The sequence below is a fragment of the Ptychodera flava genome, chromosome 9 (assembly GCF_041260155.1).
Source record: "Ptychodera flava strain L36383 chromosome 9, AS_Pfla_20210202, whole genome shotgun sequence".
NCBI classification, from domain to species: domain Eukaryota; kingdom Metazoa; phylum Hemichordata; class Enteropneusta; family Ptychoderidae; genus Ptychodera; species Ptychodera flava.
The window spans coordinates 38,224,485-38,242,178 of NC_091936.1; the positions used below are offsets into that span (position 1 = coordinate 38,224,485).

At 37.0% G+C, this 17,694-nt stretch overlaps 1 long non-coding RNA gene across 1 annotated transcript; it reads left to right on the top strand.

Annotated features, from left to right (window-relative positions):
- Positions 1 to 8,782: 8,782 nt before the first annotated feature.
- Positions 8,783 to 15,383, top strand: LOC139140909 (uncharacterized). The gene is made up of 4 exons (XR_011554098.1): positions 8,783 to 8,919; positions 11,426 to 11,603; positions 13,118 to 13,285; positions 14,754 to 15,383. It is a non-coding gene; the product is annotated as an uncharacterized lncRNA (long non-coding RNA).
- The last annotated feature ends 2,311 nt before the right edge of the window (positions 15,384 to 17,694 follow it).

Sequence of the window (17,694 nt, forward strand, 5' to 3'; positions counted from 1 at the left end):
GCATAAGGTGTCGTAGATATGTTAGCCACAAAGTATCACACTTTGATCTCAACAGCATAGAAGAAATTCACATTTTCTATTTTTTATACATGTAACGATAGGCGTGTCTAGTTCGTTTGATATCATCTATCATTTTTTGAGAATCTGACTTTTTGCGATCAATATTACTAAAGATTGCGGAGTATGGCCAAACAAAATTCTGAATTTGTATCAATACTCGTCTGCTTTGAACTGTCGCCATAGCATCATGTTATTGTTAAAAAACTTACGTCTTTTTAGTGAGTTTGTCAGGTTGGGTCACTTTTGTCGCCAAGGTATTTTAAAAGGCGCCCAGGTTGCCCGGACCAGCGTCCAGAGCCAATTATCTGTGGATCTTTCTGTGTGTGGAAGGGACACTGGAATATGAAAGAATTTGTGCCTCCCTATGGTGATTTAAAAAGTACATAGATGTCCAAGTTCCCAAAACATCTAAAGAACGTATTAGTATAGTTCGTTTTTAGATTCTCCTTTTGTACGGATTTTCCTAAATTAGCTCGAATATCCATTCACTGAGTAGTTATTCATGATTCTGTGTTATTTGCAAGACGAGGCAGATATAACAGCGCCACCAGTGTCAAACATTAACAAAATTAATGCTCAAGTCTCCCTCAACTCCGCTGGCCCTGATTATGTTCATAGCCTGAGAGATGTTTTCTGTTTGTTTATTAACATAGCAGTCAATTTGAGAAGCTGTCATCTGTAAAATTAACATACTTTCAGCAATTATTCATATACGAGTTCGTCAACCTAAATTTATGTTATCATTCCCGAATGTTGTTCATTGTGCGCTGCTTACTACCAAACGGTCACTAAGGAGTGTGGCGCTGCAACTGTCAGTCGGGTACTTATCAAGTTTTAAGTTGACGGGATGTATAGAGTTGACTCAATATATTTAATTCCTCAGCGGCGGCTAATTTGATCCGCACTTGATAAAAGTCAGTATCTGGTCACATATTTTGGTCATTTTGGTCTTACGTGAAACGATTTGTGAAAAAGATGTATGGTATAATGGTGGCTAAGACAAAATAATTTTTTGGTATTTAATACGAGTTCTTAGGCTTTCCCTGCACATACAAGGGGCAAAAACTCTTTACACGTTATGCACTGCTGCAAAAGTAAGTGATCCGTGGGTAGCAAATGAATAACGCCTCATGTTGCACACGGCAGAAAAGCTTCTCTTGCCGGACCTTCAGGACGTCCATGGACTCTCGATAGCGCCACATTGGCAAAAGGTAAAGGTCGGAACGAAGCGGTGGCATTGGTGGCACCATCGGCAACCCAGAGTAGCTCTGAGGGCTTGACGAGGGAGAAAAGCAGCAGATACATTTTTGATGGTATAAGTTAACCTAGTCAAGGCGTGCGAATCGTACGATGCAGCACAGAGCACAAAAAGTGCAGGTAAACGTTAGTAAGAGTAGAATACTTCGTGTGTGTCACATAACTGCTTTCGAACTTATTCCACTGATTATACCACCGTAATATCAGGTCTGACGAATCCAGACGTGTTCTCTTTCAGACTCTATAGGTTTTTTTCGAGTCCACAAAATTGCAATTGCAAAGGCGTTTGTCATTAAGTCACAAATTAAGCTACATCCTCAAAATGAAAACTAAATGAATACTATCTTATTGATAAAAAAACGTTGAGATACCATGAGTAGTCTCATCTCCTCTATCTATGGAATATACATGTTCACCTGCATTATCGAACATCGCTTAACGGTTAGCAGCATTTGTTTACATGTCAGTTTGGAAACAAGCATACTAGATTACCAGAAAATGTCGATGGTGCTTTGATTACAATGAAGATAACATGTGATTTTGTTATTGCAATTGTTCAATGTGAGAAATGTTTCATGGTGATATTTACTGCCTTACATAAAATTGAAAACGGAAGATTTCAAAAAATGATGAAAGAATGAATTTCATTTATCATATCAGAGGGACCAGATTATTATGTACATGGTTATACTTGACTGACAGTTATTAAGATTTCGAAGGAGAAAGGTCAGAAACCCGAAGAAACCTAAGATTTCTTGATATTCAGATCTTATGACAAAGCTTTAAATAAGGGTACCAAAGAAATGATACAGTTATGATAGCAGCTGGTCTGACAGGTTGGACAAACTCTCAAGTGAAGAGCGCCTTGTCTAACGAGAATTACTTTTAAAAGTGTGTTTATTACATTAGGTTACTCTACCTGTTCTACTGGTAACACATTCAGCTACCAGGCTGTGACTCATACAGGCCTGGTTTGGGTTAACATTTTATGGTATCCCAACACTGACACTAAAAGCCTTGGCTGAGATCTTCACGACAAGAGAGAACAAATCGTAACAACAGCATTAGTAAAAGTTGATACAATTAGCCAACCGTTTCCTTTGTCCCGGTTTGTTAGTGTATCACGATTTCGTTGACTCGAATATCGTTTTGTATTTAAGACATAAGATAAAGTGCCAGTTCCGAGTAAAATCCCGACATGCAAAGCAAAGTCTTCACTGGCCTACTTGAACTTCACTTTATTACTGAAGCCAACAAAACGAAGTAGGCTGTCCATTATTTCTTAATGCTGCTAAGTGCTTATATTGTAATGTGCTCCGGCATGTCTTTATTTTGGCTCTCTGAGCAGTATCCTTGTGTGACTTTAATGTTTTAAGTTAAAAACACAGGCGTGACGTTTGCACAACATCTACAGATATATTGGCGATCTGTTGAGCTCGCATAATCCAGCCATATCGAATTACCATGATCATATTGTTTTGCTGTGATGCCTTCACTAGGTGACTGGGTACTGTAAATTGTTAGTTTGAATCTGATCCAGAATTTACCGAATAATCCTGATGAGTTAAAGATTAAGGAACAACAGAGAGTACGAACTCAGCTTCATATCTCGATCTCTTGATCCATGTTGATATAAATAGGCTACACACTAAGCTATAGTAAAAGAAGGATTATTTTGGTTCTGAAAACACAAATTATCCTCACTTGTCGAGTAAAATTCTCTCAGCACCAGCTTGTGATGTCTGCCTCTGAGATACTGTAGGGCTTGTGATTCATATGATGATTTCAGAATCAGTGCATTAGCAACTAAAGTCGTGAGACAGGGATATTCGGAAGAGAGTCAGATAAGATCTTTCAAAAAGTTCTACGACAGATGTAGAGATGTTATGCATGAATGAATATGACAAGGGAGGGGGTTGTTTTAACTTTAACTATAGTCAATATTCCTCATCTTAACAGAAGTATATCAATAGGACTAACATGTGGTGCCTATTTATTCTGGCTCGTTTGCTTCGTTGAAATTTGTTACTAAAGAGATAATGCTTTCTTCATAACAAATGTTAAAATTAAGAATATTTCAAAGGATGTTGTGTCTCTTCATTTAAATGCATTTTCACAGATATCAAGAGCTGTTAGATCAATTTTGTGTGTCTTTTAGACAAATGATACCTTCCATTATGAATAAATATTGTCTTTAAAGTTTGACCAGCTCCTAATGTTTCACATATTTTAATATTTAGCAGATGGCAAATATTTGGAAGGTAGTTCTCACCAATTTTGAAATATTTTACGTCATTTGATGGCTTTTTGACAAGGAGTCGATATATACTTTTTTCTTTCTATTCTATCTCATTGTTTTCTTTTGTGCCTTGTTTCAATTGCTTGTGTCTGTTTATTTTTGAACACGTAGATACATAGCTATGACTAAGATTTTAAGACTGCAGATAAGTAAGATAAGTAAGTCCGCCCAGCATACACCAATATAGGATATTTAGTGCTGGTTGAACATGAAAAACAAGCAAAGGGAAGTTATGTTCACTTCTCATTACACCAAGATTTCTATCCTAGTATATACATCACCCCCAGACTCGCATAGTAATGTTGGAAAGATGCCGCTGATTCCATAACTGTCTGGCAACAAAGCTGTCACTGGTCTGCGAATGGTGTTACATTGTCGTTCAATCCTGAATATCTTGGTAAACCAGGGTTACTGCTCACCTTTCATAACCGTTACTCCTCACCGTCTTGATGGGCATACAGGAGAAGAACGCTGTGTTTGCCGAGTCACAACTCTGAAATGGTGACGACCAGAAGAGATCGTTCGTCTCTATCCACTCGTGGTGTGTGTTCCACATATTATTTTAGCCATGTCAGTTTTCTTTTTCACTCAAATTATTTGTTTACTTTTACCAAAAGCCGTAACCCTGAAGAAGGCAATGTGCCACTTGCCGATACGTCGGTACTTTTTGAATGAAGTTTTGCGGTTAGAGCTTTTGTTGCAAGCTTTTGATGTCAAAAAAGAAAAGGTTAAACAACAGCACAAATACAGAGGTATGTTGAGTTGCAACGCGCCTTTTATTTCATTAAATTTTGATACGCAGAATGACATAACTGATCATTTTACACACAATTCGCCAATATAATCACAATGCCACTTTTGTTGGATCTGACACATTTTTATACCACATAAATGTTAAATACGTTTAAAAACATCAAGATTTTTTCATGTTTTAAATAGTTTGCAGTTTTCCTGATTCGACAATTACCTTGCAATTTTAGTAATTTTTAAAAAGTAGCACACGATAATCTTCAGTTGTCTGGCATCTTCTTATCATTGTAGCATCCATAGGATTGAGACGTTCTGAGTAGATTTCATATTCTTTATATTTATCATGAGGCCAAGTGACCCTTTGAAGAATGTATGTTGTCTTATGCGGGTAATGTCGATCAAATATAATGCAGTGTACGAAGAACCCTGTCACCTGTATAAAAATCTTCAGCTCAATATATTATCAGTCCTATTCAGGTTATTATTGTGACTACAAATTTATTACATGCGTGGGCAAGTGGGTTTTACTCACCGCTGGACATCCCTTTCCCACTCATTTACTTGAGTTCTTGTGCGATTCAGGGTTCAGTTGTCAATCAAATCACACTTTTTTCTCCAAGGAAAAGGAGGTATTCATTCATTTCACGGTTGTGCAATAATTTATTTATGATTACAATGTTCTTGGATCACAATGAAGACATGATTATTTTAGGTGAAGGGATCAGGAGAAAGTGCATTTCCATTAAGACCATTTTACATAAGAGAAACCCAAAATAGGCTGGCAAGCATCTCAAAGCTTGAAGAGTAGAACAATAATTTTGCCGACCTATAGGTAAGTTTAATGCACATGCAAGTTTTAAATGGCTATTATATATGCGTCTGTTTAACACAGAGAGTAGTAGTTTTCCCATCTAGGCCGTTATTGATCGGAAGACTTGAACAAAAACACGAATTAGTAACAATTATTGTCAAGATGCCTCTCTGCGAGTCGTCCTGGATTCGACACTGTGTTACAATCGCTAATGTTAAAGGGACAGTAGCTGTAACTTTTGATGTGTCTTTCACCAGTTTGATTTTATCGTCAACTGCAGTTTATTGTTCTACTACACGAACCACATCGAGATACACAGTAAGGAGAGAGTCAACTCAGCTTTGAGGAGTACAATAAGCACTTGCAACTGACGTACACAACAAAAATTATGAATAAATCATCAAACGTTAGAGCTACTGGACCTATCATAACCATACTGTGGATACACGAGATGGCATCGAGCGGAGGAAGTTCTGATGTAAAATTTTCTTTCGATTATTTATGTTAAAGTTCTTTTGCGCTAAGCAATGTTGACTTAAGATTTAACACAAAGCTAGATCTCCGTTCCATCTCCGAGTTTAACTTTACTATGTTTGACATCCAGTGTCTCCCATACTGTGAGCCAGACGACGGTTATTTTTTCTCTTTACTACATAGCTGTTTCTATCACCGCTAAAATTAAGGCTTTGAGGAATATTTAATCTCATTAGATATTTACTGCTATAGACCATAGGGGCTGCACAAATGTCCGTCCCCAGGGGCAGAGTCGGGGGTAGGGGTGTCTTGGTCTTAGCACAAGGTTCTTCATTCTATGGTTTATTTTATTTTAATACATTTGACGATGATTATGTATTGCCAATAAAGAATACTGCCGACCTTTAGTGTCTTGCCCTTATATTAGTACTGATTTTGTAAAAAATTCTTTTTCTCCTTCGCTGTGTCACGAATTTGTCCCTTGACAATCTTACGTGAAGTTTTGTCACTGTGTTGCGTCGTTGATGCGTTTGATTGACTAATGCGCCAAAGTACGCAAGGGTACATTACTAATCTGTGGACGATGACACCAGATTATCACCGGATTAACTTTTAAAAAGTCAAAAACGAACGCAATAGCAAGGTATAACAGAAGCCTTCTGTTATACTTTGTTGTTGCGTTCGTTGTTGACTTCGTCAAAGTTAATGCCTTTGCTGGTGCGTTCGTTGTTTAATTTACCCTTGGTTGCAAAGACACCAAAGACAAAGACACCAAAGGTTGGTAGTATGAGTCTTTATTGGCAACACATATCATAATCAGACGTATTAAAATAAAATAAACCATGGCAAGAAGAACCTGGTGCTGAGACCAAGACACCCCTACCCCTGGGGACGGACATTTGTGCAACACCCTATGCCTATACCTGTCTCACTCTCAGTCTTCTTTAGCTCAGTAACCTCAGAAATTGAAGGAGTGTTTAGTGTGAAAAATGTGCAGAGAAGCCGTCTTTGTATTTTACGTTTTGATGCAGAAGTGATGGCCTTTTGAGAAAGGTACGAATTGTCACATAGTCATGCGAAACAGGGAAAGCATAAGATAGCCTTAAAGTAGCCTTGAAGACTGAGTTTTCATAAACTGCGAATTTGTGGGGACAAACAAGGCTAATTTCTACTTTCCTAGAGATTGTTTTTAGGTTAAAGAGTGTTGAGACTTGTATTGTCATATACTAAATCCGTGACTGTTAGGCAGAGTAATGTTTACAAAGTCTTTATAACCTAATGAACAAATGCCATAAGCAACCAAACAAAGTCATTAAGATCATATCTGTGGAAAACCAGAATATGAGGCAGAGACAACGAGACAGGATTAAATCATTTTCTTGGGCCTTTAGGGAAGTACTGATGTGAAGGTGATAAAATTTTCGAGAATTGTTATAACTGGGAAATAGATTAGCGTGCCGATAGTTAGTGTCGAGGAAAAAGTCATTAAATCTGGCGAAGTGGAAAGAAGAAAAGAGGGATGCATTGAATTACTGGAGGCAGAGCAGATCATTATGAGGTGTTTCATTTGCATGGCGATTGCGTGTCTCTGTTTGGAAAACGCATCTTTACTATATCATCAGCCCGAGGGTGTTGTACCAAACTTTAACATGAATTAACCTACAATGCGTGCGTGCGCCCGTGAAACTTCGACAGCAATTCTTCTATTTTCGTGCCGTGTGCAATTTCGCTAATTAAAGAATTACTATACCTGCTAGAGAATTTTTCCTTGAAATTCAATGAGTTACAGACATTAGACAGATAACTTTTCAATCTAAATCAGAGCACATAAAGAAATGGAGACAGTGAAAGAAATGATAAATGTATCTTAAATTGTCTCCTTTTAGGATTTTTATGTATCTGTTTACGTGGAGACTTTATATCCATTAATATGTCGTGTGCACACTACAAAATAATACACTAATTCACTACGTTTTACGAGATGTTATGTCATTTTCTAGTCATCTAAGTGGTCTACAGGACTTGAAATGCTGAGACATGATTTTTCAATGGCGTACGGAAGGCTCGGAGAGCGAATAGCAATTTCTACATTATGAAGCTGTATAAAGAACCAACGTGTCACAAATTCTGTCGTTTTCAAACCCCTTATTTACGTGAATCTTTATTTTTAATTTGTCTGTGTGTATGAGTGTCATTTCTTCATATCGCGCCTCTGTGAGCCCAAATTAGAAATGAATTTCGTTGAGAAAGATGGCTAGTCAATTACGTTGGAATAAAGCTAATACCTAAGTAGCAAAATTCGAATTTCACCCTCCATATGTTACATCGATTAGACTACAGACAAAGTGTCTCTTGAGGACCTCGCCGGCCAAATACATACTGGGAAAGGGAATCAGCCGACCTGAAGAATTACGATGTTCTCATCCCAACGGCAAGGATATCGTATTAATCAGAAATCAATGTTGGTCAGCTAAAACACTATTAAGTTTGCGATCTAGCCTTGATTCTCGGGCCGGATTCGCTGCAGTGGGCCTGATCACATTACCAATGAGCTGTAGCATTCCTTGGACATTGGATCTAGATCTGGCAAATAGATTCCACAACTGCTACTTCATTGTCTTGAGAGGCTCAGACTTTACAGCATTTTGAGGAGAAGACTGGAGTGGATAAATGTCAGTTGGAAACAACTAAATAAAGAGATACACATTTTGTGACTAACGCGGCAGGACAGGCAAACGTACGAAGGATCTCAAGTAGAAATTCAAGTTTGTTGTGATGAGGCTGTTGTGAAGAAGTTAGTCATTCTGTAGGTGGCTTCTTAACGCTTGCTTTCAGACTTATTGGATTTCAATTATCTAATTCGAAGATTTCCGATGGAATCGCGGCAAATACATTCGCCAATTTTCTGACTGAGTGCGCAAATAAGTGACAGAGGAGTATTCCCTCTGCACATCTGACCATGTAACATTTCCGCCCACTAGAGACAAGGAAGGTGCGATGCTGCGCGTTCAGTGGTCCATTGATCGGTCTCTGCGCCGCTGATGTCACAGTTGCTTTCCTACCCGGTGCACCTATTAAGGAAGGCCGCATTACTTTGCATTCTGGGTGAAGAACTCTAACGAGTGTATATATATATGACTACCAGTTGCCTAAAGTGTTCGAGAATCAAATAAACGCTCCAGGTGTGAATCTATACATTTATCGTTGTAGCCGGTCAAATATCAGCCGCAAGAATTTAAGTCCTCTGCATTTTCAGTTGCACCAACAGGTAAGGCGAATAAGTTTCATTCGTTATTTTTGACGTCAGTGAAAGTACTCCACTTTTTGATTCTTGCTTTTGTCAAATTTATAACGTCATCAGCAAATCTTTTTTTTCAGTTATCAACCATTGTCTTCCTGTTCTGGCATATATGAGCGAGTCTCTCAGTCGGTGGGCAATTTTCGTATGTTGTTTGCTTTGTTCTCCCTCTCCAGTCCATTTTTCTCTATTCACGATCGAATGTTACTGAGAGTTGGCAATTGAATGTACCAATGAGGGTGAATGAAAATGCTTCAACGGTGTTAAACTGGTGTTACTTTACAACATTTTATTTGTTCAGTTTCTGACTTTTAGCTCCCCTGATTTTGAGCTCTGGTAATCCCTGTAGTGCCATTCTTGTGAACAATTCGATTATCGGTCGCAGACAATATCCTGTCACGACAAGCTTGCATTTCTAACATTTGGAAGAAAACACGTAAAGCTAAAGCAGGATTGGTTTTGAAATCTAGTAAGGATAACACATTGTAATGTTAAAGATTTTAGATCAAATCGATTCTTTTGCTAGATATTGAAGTATATTTTGTATATAATCATAATCCTTGAAAAGACAATTTAATGCTAACGTTAACTTAAACTGCCAAATGCGATGTATACCTTATAGCCGTTTTTCCTTAACTTGATATTTACTTTGGGTATGTAGAACTAGATGAAAGAAAAGATCAAAGCACTGGATTAATTTTTAAGGTGACGTTGCATGTAACTGACATTTTTTTCTCAAAGCAATATTTCTTATGAAAGATGACATGGAATCATTCTCATACTACAGGTTTTCAAAACAGAGAGAATCTAATGTAAGCAATAGTTGAGTCTAAGGTAGGGGTACATATCGAATATCAATTTTTGTATTAATGATAAAAATTGATTTCAGTCAAAAACTTTATACTACTTTATAAAATTTTAATATCTAATTTGAAAATGGAGTATATGTATAAAAACGAAAATTTCGTTTTGCATCAATTATTCTCATTCTTAAATGACATGGATTGAAATAGTGACATTAAAAACAGTGATTTAAATCATGATTTAGCAAAATTGAAACGACTTTTATTCAAAATGTAAGAACTTCAACGTCAAGCGAATTGTCGGTTTTGTTATAAACTTTGAAAATTTCACAAAATTTAACCTAGCTGGATCGAGTGGAGTTAAATGATTTTGGAATGTTGAAAACAGAAGAAAAGTGAAGCCACGAAATCGGATGATTTGCATAATTTTAATTTAATTTACACTTCTTTATGGCCCAACTTACGACTGCTTGTCATCATAACAGATGAGCCCAGCCAACATTTTAATCTTTGGTTAATAAATTAAAATGAACCTTTGCAAAAATGTGATTTTGAGCAAAATACGCTGGGTTATGCGCAACGCCACCTCAAATCGTCTTCGGGAGAGTATTTGACAAGCATTCAAAACTTCTCTTTAAAATGAATGGCGTTAATTTTATCACAAAAAGGGACGTTTGCGCGAAACAAGAGCATATGGCAAAACATTGGCAGAGTAAAACATGGAATTTTGTCGTCCTCTTTAAACATTAAAATCTTGGTGGACTATTCTGAGAGTACAATCTCCAAGAATACTTTGCCTCTAATCATATGGTAATGATGTAGATTTTGGGCAAATTGCGGAACGCTCGAGAATCCGTAGACGCAAGTTATATATTTCAAGTTAGTGGTCGCCCGTATTTTGGGATTACCCAACATGGCTGTACCACTGTGCAACGGGCATTCAGCTTTCGCTGTAAGCTATGATATGATACAAAACAGGTTATTACTAAATTTTCACGAGACAGGATTGAAATATTATATATGTTTAAACCGTATTTTCTAATTTATTTGATATTCTGCCATTTACCCTATTCATTTTGGTTAAATGCAATTTATGCATTTGTAGCTGAATACTTTGTAAGAGTATGAAATACAACGAACATTGTTAAACCACGTATGTCATATAAAACTCAAGATATCAAAGTATCCTCTACAATAAATCTTTAAGGATAGATACCCTCAACGTCCAACGCCATTTTATTTAGTTTTGACACTCTCTGCTTGCCCGTTAATGGAGAAACTGGGGAGAACGCCGCAAAACTTTGCATGGGAATGTGTGCAAAACCCTTTCTTGCAGTGACAATGATTTCTACGTGGAGACATGAAAGTACGAGATTCCCGAAGTTGTTAAGTTGCCTTCTCGTGAAACCATGCGGTGATACGTTCACATGGCTTTCAAAGTTTTGCCGAGTTAGTGACACTAAAATTAATGGAAAGGAGCTTCGTTAATCTGTTCAACAAGATTTCATTTTTAGGAGAGGAGAAAAACAGACAATTGACTAAATTAAGCCAAAAGAAAAAATCACTTTTATTTTGCAAATACTATCAAATGTCGATGGTCAAATAAAAAATTAAGCATTTCTAAGAAGAATCTATATTCTTTAATTTTTCATTTGTTTTCTTATCTTATGCAGATTCCTGAAAAACGAGACCAGGAAGATGAAGACTACAGTCCTGGTCGTTTTATTCATCTTTACGCTGATCTTAAATCTCCTTGTGCCTGTTGCACATGCGCAGTACGAAGATGAAACCGACGATGACTTCGACGTGGATGCTATTGATTTTTACAAAAGAGACCCATACGCTAGAAGGGTAAGCACTTAATGCGTCATTCCGTCTCATAATCTTAAAATTTAAAATCACCCCTAAACGTTAAACCTCCTTGAAACCTCAAAATTCATAACTATAAAATGAAGGCTTTGTGACAGCAAAAGATAATTGCTTCACTGTACGGTTTGCCGTCTTACTGGCCAGCTCTCGAGCGGAAACTCACAGAAGAAAAACGCACTTTTTATCACAAGTACTGAGAAAACGTAGAGAAATAAGACTTCTTCGCAGACTTAAATATCATTAGACGTAGCTGTTGTATTTCATAGTTTGAAAATCTTCAATAACCCACTGATAAATTTATATAATTTTGATTTCGCTGCGTTTCAAGAATTCGTTTTGTGCATGGTGGGGAGGAGTTCTAGACATGTTGTCCTTTGCGACCAACGTTAACGCCTTCCCGAGAAAATATTGCGGTGCGAGTTTTTCGAGCAGCACTTATAGTTCTAAACTTCGTAGCAATCTCCTGGTTAGAAACGGGCGTGTAAAGTTTCCGTCAAAATTGCAGTTGAAAACCTGTTAGTTTATTGCAAAAGCCTTACCTGAACTGAAGAAGAAATTCCAGAGAATTTACTTACTTAAAATGAAGGAATGTTACCACGATTTTCCTAGAATGTGACATCATGGAAATAGTTCGGCATTTTCAAATGATATGAATGAACATTTCTGATGCAGAAGCGAAGAAACATCAATTTTAACACATTGATTTTAATTTTAATATATGTATGTACACATCAATTTTTGACAGTTGTTGATATTAATTGTTCCCATATAGAACACAACTATGTTCGGACTGTGCCATACAGCTCTTTTCATGTCGTGATTTCTTTGCCCGGATTTATTCTAATATCAAAGATGTAGTTAAACTTCCCTGGAAACCTTATGCACCGTGTGTGAGTGCTATTTATTATTTTCGAAAACATATCAACTGCTGAAGCCATGTGTGTAAACACATTTTGGCGTGACTGTATGTAAAGCTTGCAAGTTGGTCATTCTGTCTTCGTTAACCTTCGGAAAAACTGAATCTTTTTACTAGATCTGTGACATGAAACATTCATCCTTTTCTCGAGGATTGCTCGGTGATTTCCCAGACAAGGATCACGTGCTGTACGTCCACCATAAATTTACAGTTAAGAAAACTACAAATTCTCCGTGGCTGAGCTCCGAGTAAAGTGATCTAATTGTTCAAATATAACAAAACCTCCATGTGTGACTACAGTTATTCTTGACAACTGAATTCCATTCCTGACCAGCATTGCATTTCTCTGCGATTAAACATCGCCCAGTAGATTCTATTTGAACTGACTTCGTTTCGCGGGAAACGAAAGCAAATGTATCTTTTTAAGGTTCATAAATAAAAACTTACTGCTACAGAACTTAGAGGGCACGTCCATCGGAGGTTAAGATACGAACAATTTGCTCGATGGCACATTTTATCCTAATTATTGCTGATCCTTCGACTGAAAAGTTTGCGTCTTTTTACTTATTTCAACATACAGCAATTCAAGTTCAAGCTTGGACCACCTCAAATGAAAAGGAGTTTCGGAACGGCACTTAAACATGATGGAAACACAGAAACACTCTCTTTTCTTGTAAATCTAGCGAAACTTTGCCAGAAAGCTGGGGGCTGTTGAAAGTGATTATAAATTAAACAGCACCATTAAGAGGTAAGTATGTAGGTACGTGCCTCGCCGTATGTATGTATGTATGTATGTATGTATGTATGTATGTATGTATGTATGTATGTATGTATGTAATATGTATGTATTTATGTATGTATCTATGTATCTATGTATCTATGTATGTATGTATGTATCTATCTATGTATGTATATATCTATGTAGATATCTATTGTATCTATGTATACGAATGGATCGATTGATCCATGGATGTATGAGTAAAATGTAGGTGTAACAGTGATAGCATGATGTTACAATCAGATTTACCGAAAGAGAATTAATTTATCAAGTGACTGTTTTGTGACGTCATGGAACAATATCCTATCAATGATTTTTTTTCTAAATACAACGTATGGTGTTCGTCACCTCCCTAGTGGGGCTTCATGTCTCGCAAGTATAATCACCCTTTATTTTAAGGCGGATGGATAGATAGTACATAGCATAGAATCTGCTCAACTACTCTTGAAAAGAGGTCTATGCTAATGTAGGTAAGTCCTTTGGCCAATGGGTAGGCACATAGACGGATTAGGCATGTATAGCCTTAGGAAAAATATATGAATATTATAATTATGAAATGTTAATATTACTAATCAAAACCAGTTTTGCATTTCATCAGAGCGGATCTTCCTCTTCCGCTCTACAATACTTGAAAAATCACTAAACGGGTACAGACCACTCTTGACACACCCGTTTACAATGTCAGACATATGTATATGAAGTGAAGAAGGCCAACATCCCCAGCCAGCCTTTTCAGCAAGTCAGTACAAATCATGCTTCTGTTTTACTCACTCTCACGATCTGTTTCACCATACCTTCAATGGAAGCTTGATGATTGTCAATACGGTCATCAATTAGACCTAGTATTATGGCACTGGCCGCGAGACTCAAGAAGCCCGAGCCATCGAGAAATAGTGCGTCGATCAGAAATCAGACAACGGTTTTCAGCTAAACTTGTTGTCAATTGCTCGACGCGTATCTGATTTGTATGTCGGTTTGATTGGATGGTTCAAATTTAGCGCTGCTCGAAGTGAGGGGATGGAGTGGTCATAAGCCAATAAGGTTGCTGACATACCAAACAATACATCTTATGTATGCTCCCATCTTTACTAAGCACTAAATTTGAATACATTTAACCGATGTTCGAATAATATGTGAATAGCGATAAATGTAGCTAGCCGTGATATCATAACAAAGTGGCTAGAGACCAAAGGAAGAGTTAAATAGAAAAATATCATTATCTTGGCAGTTTTTGCCAAATGATAAAGACCCAAAAACTTTTTTTCAGATAAATTATTGGCCATTATTTCGGGAAAATACTATGAACCATAATTTAGATTTTTGTACCAATGGGTGTCTTTTAACACCGGGTATATTGTTTGTGCTTGTGTACGTTAACTGTTTTAAACCAATTTACTATTTTCTAATCCTTACGTTTCAAACTTTTTTCTCTTAAAAGGTCACCTGTAAATAGTCAGATCCTACCATCATTGCAGTCTTTCAGCATTTCAATCAACCTGGTACTTCAAGACTAAGTGTCGAGACCCAACTCTTACTTCAGATGAAAGAATGCTAATTGTACAACATAAAGATTAGCACACTTTGAGAAGACGAAGGCGACTTTAAATTTACTCCTTCTCTTGCACTGCTACATCCTGAAGGTCAAAAGTTGGCAAGTAATTTCATCATGCAGATTGTCATGACCAGAACAGTCCTGGCCACAAAAAGGCTTGTCAAATAAGCCAATATATTGTAATCTTTCACGTTAGAATAATTAACAGTTTTAAAAAATCATACTTGTTGGTATTTCCTTACCAGTCGAATCTTTTAGAGGATTTGTTTTTGGCGTTTTAGATTTCTGTTGTCAATGACGATTTTCCTAGGGCTTAATCGCATTTCTCTTGTCCGGTTCCATACATACTTTCGAAATATATAACCATAAGTACATTTCCAGAGTTAACATCGCCCTAGCGCATTTTATATTTTTGAAATTATTTTTACTTGTCACTTCTAGCTTTAGATTACTTATGAATACATCACATCTTGATAACTAATAAACGTCAAGAATGACGTGGAGTTTTGTTTTTGATGTAAAGTCGTAATTTATTGGTAGGGAGCTTGGTATTACACCAGTAAACCCATCTGAATGTTCGATGAGTGGATGAGCCGATGAGAGGTTATGTGATCTAAGAATATCTGAACTAATCGGTGATTTAGAGTCTAAATGGGGAAGAGCATCGCACTATTTGGGCAGACGTATCCTGTCGATTGAAAGAGTTTATACCCCCCGGCTACGTAGATTACTTGCGACTACTGTAAAATACGTCCGTACGCGATGAACTCGCCAGCAGAAGAGAGAGCGACATGCCGCACATGTTCAGTAGACGTGCATTACGCGGTGACCTGTAGCTAGGCAACAGGGAAATAGGGCTTCGCCTTGGTGGAGAGACATTACAAAGAACTTCCCCGGCCGGTCAGAACGAAGTCCCCTTCGTTAAAGCCTTACATGACCGGTGTCAGATGAATCCGGAAGTGTTACCTCACACTAAAAGCCCACAATGCACATGAGTTGTGTCCCCTTAGTCATACCGATAAGTGCCATTGTCTTATCCTAACTAAAGCACCAGTGTTAATGTCAAAACTGGAGAAAATAGTCGAGTGTTTGTCCGTTTGTAAGAAAATTAACTACACTACCCACTATTTACTGAAAATAATAGATCTTGTCACTTTTAAAACTGTTCGCTACCAAAGTCTACTTACAGATTGCCAGTTTTTCTCACATTGCATTTAAAACTCCAGAAAGAGTGCATGATCAAGCAAATACAACTTTTGTTCTCAAACATGTTAGTCGGGTCGGAAGGTAGGGTTCCCATGCACCCCATGGATGTATTTTTTAACCTACATTTTTGTAATCCTTAGGGTCTATATTTAATGAATTTTGATGTTCCCAAAATCAAATCGTGTCCCATGGGGTTCATTTGGCGACATCTTTACCGCCATCTTGGCCGCCATCTTGGATTTCAACGATGGGGTAGGGGTCACGTATCTACCGCTCGACGGAAACAGAAACAATAAAATACTATAAACGTTACATTTTTAGAAAGCCAAGATCATGGCCTTTTCATTGATATATAACTTAATAGGGATTAATTAATATTCGAACGTCGATTAGACTTTATATCGGCCATGGCCGTAAATCGTAAAATTTGCTAAATTTCACACCAAATAATTAAGTTCCCGTTCCTCCAAACAATTTTTCATGAGGTATTTATATATTTTTTGGAAGAACTCAGTGCAATAAACAAGAAAAACAACATTAAAAGTATGTGTCTTGAGATTTAGTGGGTGCATGAGCTTGTTTTCTTATTACGCGGTATGCCACATATCCGTGTGTAACATAAGGGGTAGGGGTAATATTTCCCTTTCTGTTTCGAATCATGAATGATGAAACCATAAAAATGTTACATTTTTTGAAAGTGCTGCATCAGACCTTTCTAAAAATATATAGATTTATGGGGAAAAGTTGCATATTCAAAAGTTACAAAGCTTAAACCTTTCGGTTTGTGTCGATTTTAAGTGATTTTTTAAGAACGAAATTACAACATATGGGGTAGGGGTAATGTTTCCCTTTCTGCCTCGAACCATGAATTACGAAACCATATAAATGTTATACTGTTTAAAAGCTCTGAAACGGGCCTTTCCAAACATGTATAGTTTTATTGGGAAAAGTCCATATTTTAAACTTACAAAGCTTATGCCTTTCAGTTTGTGTAAATTTTAAGTGATTTTTTTAAGTACGAAATTACAACATATGGGGTAGGGGAATGTTTCCCTTTCTGCCTCGAACCATGAATTGTGAAACCATATAAATGTTATACTGTTTGAAAGCTCTGACATGGGCCTTTCCAAACATGTATAGTTTTATTGGGAAAAGTCCATATTTGAAAGTAACAAAGCTTAAATCTTTCAGTTTGTGTCAATTTTAAGTGATTTTTTCAACAAAATTTTAATATAAGGGGTAGGGGTAATGTTTCCCGTTCTGCCTTGAACCATGAATTATGAAACCATATAAATGTTATACCGCTTGAAAGCTCTGAAATGGGCCTTTCCAAACATGTATAGTTTTATTGGGAAAAGTCCATACTTTAAAGTTACAAAGCTTATGCCTTTCAGTTTGTGTCAATTTTAAGTGATTTTTTAAACAAAATTATAATATAAGGGATACGGGTAATGTTTCCCATTCTACCTTGAACCATGAATTATGAAACCATATAAATGTTATACTGTTTGAAAGCTCTGAAATGGGCCTTACCAAACATGTATAGTTTTATTGGGGAAAGTTGCATATTTGAAAGTTACAAAGCTTAAGCCTTTCAGTTTGTGTCAATTTTAAGTGATTT